The sequence below is a fragment of the Ranitomeya imitator genome, chromosome 8, assembly GCF_032444005.1.
Source record: "Ranitomeya imitator isolate aRanImi1 chromosome 8, aRanImi1.pri, whole genome shotgun sequence".
Lineage (NCBI taxonomy): Eukaryota > Metazoa > Chordata > Amphibia > Anura > Dendrobatidae > Ranitomeya > Ranitomeya imitator.
Window position 1 is genome coordinate 140,736,323 of NC_091289.1, and position 8,689 is coordinate 140,745,011.

Here is an 8,689-nt window from a genome sequence, read left to right on the forward strand (position 1 = left end):
CACAATAAGACTACACACCGGGTTTGTTTGTGGTCTGTAACCATAGAGAGACACGTAGGTTTGCCTTGGTGCTGGATACACAAAATGGTGGGATATTTATATTTATAGATTATAATGGGTAGAGCTGTATCTGGGGAAAAAAACTGATACAACACGTACGCGCTACACAGACGTCTGAATGAGGCCTGAGATGGAATTAACCCTTTAACATTATTCCTACCAAATTTTTAATACCTTACCTGTGGGAGTATTCAGTAGGAGGACACAGATTTTATTTCTACTGGTACAGGGACTTACAGAAAGATAGCAATGGAGCAGATATGTTGTCTCCTACATAATATATCAAAGTCGCTCTATCGCTTTGCTTAACCCTGTCACACACACACACACACACACATATATATATATATATATATATATATATATATATATATATATATATACAGGGTGGGCCATTTATATGGATATATGGATACTCCAGGGTGGGCCATGTATATGGATACACCTAAATAAAATGGGAATGGTTAGTGATATCAACTTTCTGCTTGTGGCACAATAGTATATGGGAGGGCTAAAGCATTTGAAGATGGGGGGGGTGACCATGGCAGCCATTTTGGAGTCGGCCATTTTGGATCCAACTTTATAAATGGCCCATCCAGGTGTATACACATAAATGGCCCACCCTGCGTATGTATATATATATATATATATATATATATATATATGCACTTGAATGAGGATAGTGGTGAGCTTTTAAGCTTTCCTATAACAATTCTATTGATTAGACTACCAGAACTGACAGAGACGATGGCCTCTGATAATATGTCTAGACGAGACCTCTAGCTGCACATCAGTATGGAGAATAAATGCTATCAATGCTAAAAGAAATGCAGAAAATGTCATACAACTGGGCATTATGTCGCCTACTACAAGGGCATTTCGTTGTCATCCATATTTAGCAAATATCTAAAATTCTGGAGAATGCAATTTTAAATATGTCTTATAATTGTGAAATGACAATATTAATGGATCTATATAAGCCTGACAAGTCAGAGCTGATGAATATGTCAGGCCTTCACCACTTACCATGGAATACATACATTTGATCAGATGAGGATGATGATACATCACAGTCTATTTGATATATTCAATTCATCTTCAAACTAATTCAGGCAGCAGAAAATTACCAGTCACGCGTGTTTTTCTCCTTCTCTGTTAATCGCTTCATAGATTTCTAATATTTTGAACATTAGGAGACAACATTCAACACTTGACATTTAGAAGCGACGATTTAAGAGTCGGGCCTGTTTGCTTAGTAACCATGGAAGGGATGCGCTCACAGAACCGTGATAATAAATATCTACAATTAGGCGCCAACAGTAAAGTGTTTGGCGCCCACTGTCCGGGGACTGGATGGAACCAGCGTGGATCATTACAGTCCATCATGTGCAAGACTCCCATTATTATTTGGGTACAGATATACAAGCTCACATTATTACACAAGTTGATGCGTGTGTCCCTCTGAGGTACTTGGATACAAGTCGGAGAGGTTATAAACATTGCAGTCACGTATTGTGGCATGTTTCCTCTCTGAAGCCTCACTTCTTGGTTTAGAAACATTGCCAGGTTATTTCCTGGATAACAAAATGTTCCCCTCAAAATATCCATCTCTGTAACCATACCTAAAAAGGTCTCAGAGAGGACTGAGAAGGACATTGATGATCCGCAATCATTGCCGTGTTATGTTTTCCTGTTACTAGGTAATTACTGAGAATCCCAAACGCACTATCTCGCCCACCCGTCCATTGCTCAGTGCGGAGTCTCTTGTTTTTTTTTGTATTTTATGTGTCGTCCCTGACTTTCCAAACATTGCTTATTTCCTATTCCTCGGTGAGGCCTGACATAAGTCATCCATTATCACATTTGTAATTGAAGTTATGGCCATGCATATGGTGGAATTGTATGGAGCCATACTGTTCATCACTGATTTCCTTCAGTTTGAGACATAAGGAATCAGAAAGGAAAGGAAAAACATATCATATCAGATTGCCTGTTAGGCCCCGTGCACAAGTTCAGTATGTGGTCATTATTTTACCTCAGTATTTGTCAGGCAAAACCTGGAGAAGAACAATCAGAGGAAAAGTATAATAGAAAAACACCACTTCTGTATCACCCACTCCTGGTTTTGGCTTACAAATACTGAGGTAAAATACTGACCAAATACTGAACATGTGCACGTGGCCTGACATAGATAGTCACTCTTATACTTACATAACTTTGTGTGCCACACTCCAGCTTTCTCATACAAGTCTCTTCCCATCTTGGACACAGAATAATAAAAAAAATGCTGGAGAACATTGCTGTTTTTTGTTTGATGTAATAAATGAGACGTTCCATTGAGGCCACCTTTTGCATGGGAGTACTGCGGTTCCTCTCTACCTTTTTGAGACCTCTGAGATCTGTACCCATCTTGAGATCTGGGCTCTTTCTCGTGCCATTGAAAATTGAGAGGTGACTGCACATTCATGGCTCTTTATGGCAGTCGTATACATGCTTGGGTGTGCCTCAAAATATCCGAAATAGGAATACCCTTTTAATAAAGCAGAAAAATATCTATAGTTTTCTATTGTATGACATGGCACAATTGAGATACATGATTGAGCACCGAATTCCCCAAGTAGCATTTATTAGCAAATACACTCCTCCAAATAATCGGTCCAATACAGCTAATATTGAGGTGCAGCAATTTACTACTGAGGGTTTTTTCTATCTCTGCCATCTCCTGGCGCAATGTGATGGTGATGTATTGCATATGAATTCTTATTTCTCTTTTGATCTATATGGCTAACATGATATACGTACACTCTATGTAACACTGCATGTGAAATAAATCTAAAAACTAGCCTTGTGTTTGCGTAATCAGTGCTCACAGGGGACCGCTCTGGTGCAGACAGGAGTGATTGATAAAGTGCGGTGCATCAGGTCAGTGTGTGTGTGCAGTAGATGGCTCCTGGTGTGATTGGTGTATGAAGGGTCCCTATATGCCATCTGAGCCCGTCCAAATGATGCATCGATCACTACTAGGAATGCATACACTGAATTATATGTAGATCCTGTAAGAAATTGTTGCTTTGCAAACATCTCTGGAAACTGATCAACTGTGGAAATACATGAACAAGACAGCAAACAAGTAATTTACTAAAGAATATGGATTAATGGGCAACACAGACCTCACATGCATACTCTCCAAGGTCGGGCAGTGCGAACAGCACATGGATATTACTTTGTAGGTGACAATTAGCTACTTGCAGACGATTGCAGACTTTTTCCTTAGATGTAGTTTGTTAGAAAAAGTCGAACATGATGGATGAAATGTATTCTCCTCAGATGACACAATACGTCAGTTTGAATCAATTCTATCAAGATCACTTTTTGGCAGTAGCCAAGACTTGTGTCTCTGTGTCCTTTACAAAACGTAATTCATAAAGCTCTACTTTTTCAATGGACCTATAACTGGAATTTTAGGTTACGGTCACATGCCCAGTATTTGGTCAGTATTTTACATCAGTATGTATAAGTCAAAACCATGACATAAGGGTAGACATGATTCCTGTGAGCTCACACGATAATCTTCCCTTTACCTTTGATAACAAAACCCCCAACCAACCAACCTAATGTAAAAAAAACAAAAACAATAAACACTCGAGGCGTTATTTGGATTTAAATGGCCACAGCAGCCATAAACATAAAGTATAAAACAGTTTTAACAATAAACTACCAAAAAAGGAGATGGTCCTCAAAGCCCCAAAATTATGTAAACCGCAAATATCCAAATTCCACATTGACCCCCAGGTCAAGTCTTACCCTCAGCCGCTATGCACCAGCTCAGGGATAGATAACAACCAACTTGGTCGACCAAAAGCCCATCCAAGGGTCCCTTGAATAGCACTCCAGAGGGATATTCAAACCCCGCCTACTTAAATTCACCCAGGGGGAGTCCAGGACCTCTCAAGATCCCCCCCTAATCCGCCATTTTCCACTTCCACCAACTTCGAGGCGCTCCTTCTCCTGCCGTGCTGCCATGACAACTTGTTATGATAACATACAATGGTACCGCATAACAATAAGCTTTAAAACATTCCCCAACATTGTAAATATAACCATAAACAAGCCCTCGACCCTATCTTCTAACTAAGGGAGGGTGGGAGCTTCGTAATCGTTATACTTCAGGTGGATACTCAAAATGGTTGCCCACATAAGATGGGTGTCCCCTCTTATATTACCCACCCCCTTTTACCTTAACCCCACCTCCTCCTTAATTTTAAAACTAAACATTACCACTCCCCTCACATACCATTAACCTCAAACACTCTGTCCCTCCCAAAAAACCCTGTCAGCTCACTAAAATCCCACGTTACCCAGTCATGTCGGCCTCCCCTTAGGGGCCAGGGCCCTGTACGGCCTCTCTGGAGTGGAACAATCATAGGAAAAGTATAATAGAAACATGTGCACCACTTCTGTATTTATCACCCACTCCTGGTTTTAGCTTACAAATACTGATGTGAAATACTGACCAAATACAGATAGTGTGACCGTAGCTTTAAACTGAGTACCTCTTCCATGTAGCACTGCTCCTATGATTCAGGATCATTTTTTAGTCGTCTTCTGTGTCCCATCAAAACAACGCATGCGGGAGCATCCGCATACATCCGCACGACCTGCATACCTAATGTTAAAGATAGGTATGCAGGCCGCATGCGGACGTGGGAGGAGCCGAGCGGCATTGGTGCGGCCGTGGGCGGGGCTTCACGGAGGAAGTCCGCAGCTCAGCAAAACGCTAGTGTGAAACTAGCCTAAACCTATGAACAATTTCTAGCAATCTGGTTAATATTGTGTAATTATGTAGCTATGTGAAACATATGTAATGGTAAAGCCTAATTCACACGTCTGTTTTATCGTATTTGTTCTATTGGTGTTTTCAATTTAATTGCAGTCGTCTGTTTTTGAGCCGAGTCACAGATCAGCCTCAGCCATTAAAATCATTAGGTCTGTGACAAAATAAAAGAAACCACACGGATGCACATGTATCATCCAAGTGCTGTCCGTTTTTTACTATTTCTTAGATATTTTTGCAAATAAGAAAAACTGATGCCACAATGATGGTAAAAATAAACTCACAGGCCAAAATGGGTGAAAATCAGATCAAGATCACTGGTAAATAAAAAATTCAAATTTCATATGCAAAAAAAAATCTCTGAATGAGGCTTTGTGCACAGCAAATTAAATCTTTTGCTTAGCAATTGGGGTACCCAGGTTGACAGGTACATGGTGCCTTCTAAAGATATGTGAAAAGAGAGAAACCCAGAGTAAGACACGTGGTCATGGTACCGCAAGTTATGTACATACAGTGGAGTGGATGAGAAGATAGCCAGCACAGGACCATCCAGAAATAGAGGGGAATCCTGACAGCCTACACATTGGCAGAGTGAGAGTTGTAGGGCTCATACCCATTTGCGAGAAAAAAACGGTCCATTATCTGGACTGAAAAAATTGGATGCAAACTATACGATTGTCATGGGATTGTCATACGAGTTCAATGCGATTTTTAATCGCACCATCCTTTTACATCCGTATGGCATCCGTATGCAATGTGTTTTTTTTCTCAGCAACTATTTTTATACAATCATTTACAGGACCATTAACAGTGTTCTATATCACAGAATGGTAAGGTATCTGTAAAAAACGGACGGAAAACGGATGGTCCGTATTCCATGCGTTTTTTTTCTCGCACCCATTGACTTGCATTGGCGAGTTTCGTCTGAGACTCGCAGCAAATCGCAGCATGCCGCGATTTTTTTTCTCAATCCGATTTCGGCAGAGAAATAAATCGCAAATGAGATGTTACCTATTGAATAACATTGGTCTGAGTGCAATCCGATTTTTTATCGGATTGCACTCGTCCGTTTTGCTCGCAAGTGAGTATGAGCCCTTAACAGAATGTCTGCTGGGAAATGAATCCTTTTTTAAATTAAATGAGTTGCAGCTAAATGCAGGATTTTCTTAGAGAAGCCTTATTGATCTTCAAATAAATCATGTCATGCCGTCTCCAGACAATCACATAGCTGCACTTCAACTTTAATCTATACCAAATAGAAACATCAGCTCTTGGAGAAAAATTACTCTCTTGACAAAAGAGAAAAACAGAAAACAAATAAATCATAAAAACAACCAAAGAGATACTCAAGGATCAGTACTTCACATATGGAAAAAAACAAATGGAAAAACACATGCAAAAAAAAAAAACAAGAAAATGATGGCTGCAAGTTGCTACTGCTATGACCTCATCTGATGAGGTGGATTTGAGTCTAACCCATAGTTCGTAGTGAGCAACATGGACCAAAGGTGATGAAGCAGAGGAGCTGGACTTGCTGTAAGGCATATGGATGAATGAGGACTGTGCAGGATGGAAGCTATGAAAGCAAAGCTGGAAGCACTAGATGCAGCTAAGGCTACGTTCACATTAGCGTTGCGCCGCCGTGCGTCGGCGGCGCAACGCGCGACGCACGCTAAAACGCGCGCAAACGCGCGCAAAAACGCGCGCGTTTTGCGACGCGTGCGTCGTTTTCCGACGAAAATCGGACGCACAGAAAATGCTACAAGTAGCGTTTTCTTGCGTCCGACGCTAGCGTCGGAAACGACGCACGTGGCGAAAAACGCCACCAAAACGACGCACGCGTCCCCTATGTTAAACATAGGGGCGCGTCGCCGCTGCGTCACCGCTGCGTCGCCGGCGCGTCGCCGGCGCAACAGCGACGCACATTGGCGGAACGCCAATGTGAACGTAGCCTAAGCCAGATATGCAGATAGTATAGAAATGGTAGTGGTGTATAAATAATTGGTATTTTGCTATAGGAGTTCAGTTACACACAGTTATAGCAAAGATGTATAAGCCAACAGGTAACTTGGTTACAGAAATGCTATTACTCACAGGAATAGCAAAGTAACAAATGTGGACAGCATCAGGATAGCAACACAACGTTACACAGCAGAGCTGACAGTGCAATATCACACAAGACTGGCTATTCTGAGCTTGCAAGTAGTGCCTGGTTGTTGGATTGCAAACTAGTCTAATAGGGAAGATAGTAAACGCCAAGGTGAAGCAAAGTCAAGAGGAAGATAAGGCTAACTCTAGGAAAAGCACTGGTGCCATGGTCCTGCTTGAATGCTCAGGTGGTAGGCAGCCACCTGAGTTGGCCATAAAAGGCCTTGGATGAAAACACTAGTGGTCCTTTCTGAGCTTCCAAAGTAAACTGGTGGGAACCAGCAGAGAGGGAGCTGAACATGGGAAAAAAAGCAAGACCTGATATAGGCTACTTTCACACATCAGTTTTTTGCTGTCAGGCTCAATCTGGCAAATTTTGAAAAACAACAGATCCATCGCAAATTGTGAAAAACCGATGCAATGGATCTGTTTTTGCGCCGGATTCGATTATCTGATCTGGCTAGTTGGATCCTAAGGGGAGAGAGAGAGAGAGGGAGAGAGAGAGAGAGAGAGAGACCAGAATGCAAAAAAACAGAGCATGTTCAGTTAAAAAAAAAACGGAATCCGTCAACGGATTCCATCATTTGATGGATCCGGCACCATAGGCTTCCACTGTAGCAAACGACGGATGGTGATGATCCGTCACTGTCTGTTTTCTCAATGGACAGAAAAAACGTTACTATGTCTGTTTTCTCCGGCTGCCGGAAAACCAATTTTTGATGGATCCGGCGAAAACCAGATGAAACTTGAGGCCATCCATCGCAATCCGTAGCTAATACAAGTCTATGAGAAAAAAAATGGATCTGGCGGCAACTTTTGACGGATCCATTTTTTCAAAACTCGACGGATTGTGACTGACGGCAAAAAACTGATGTGTGAAAGTAGCCATAGACATGGAACAGATAAGTAGCAAATACAATCTATTCTTCATAATTCAATTCAAGATACAATGTAACAATTCTGTGGCTGACGTGAGTGACAAACATTTGCCCCCAGCCACTGTCCTCCCACATTGCTCCATTCAGCTTAAGGGTCATGCAAATGTCCACATTTTTGGCCTCTTAATGTATCAGTGTGCACTAAATGCCTCTGACTCCAGCTAATGGCAATTGCTTCATTAGGACTATAGATGAGCGGATCTTTAGAAATTAAAATTCGCTGATTATAAGATCTTACTCACTATAGCAGAGAGAGAGAGAGAGGACCCCACTGATCATAAGAGCTTACACTCTATAGGAAAGAGAGAAAGAGAGAGAGAGAGAGAAAGGGGACCTCACTGATCATAAGAGCTTACACTTTACAGGAAAGAGAGAAAGAGAGAGAGAGAGGACCCCACTGATCATAAGAGCTTACACTCTACCGGAAAGAGAGAAAGAGAGAGAGAGAGAAAGAGGACACCACTGATCATAAGAGCTTACACTCTATAGGACAGAGGGAGTACCTCACTGATTATAAGATCTTACACTCTACAGGTAAGAGAGAAAGAGAGAGAGAGAGAGAGAGGACCTCACTGATCATAAGAGCTTACACTCTACAGGTGAGAGAGTACCCTGCTGACCATAAGAGCTTACACTTTACAGGAAAGAGACAAAGAGCGGACCTCACTGATCATAAGAGCTTACTCTCTATAGGAGAAAGAGAAAGAGA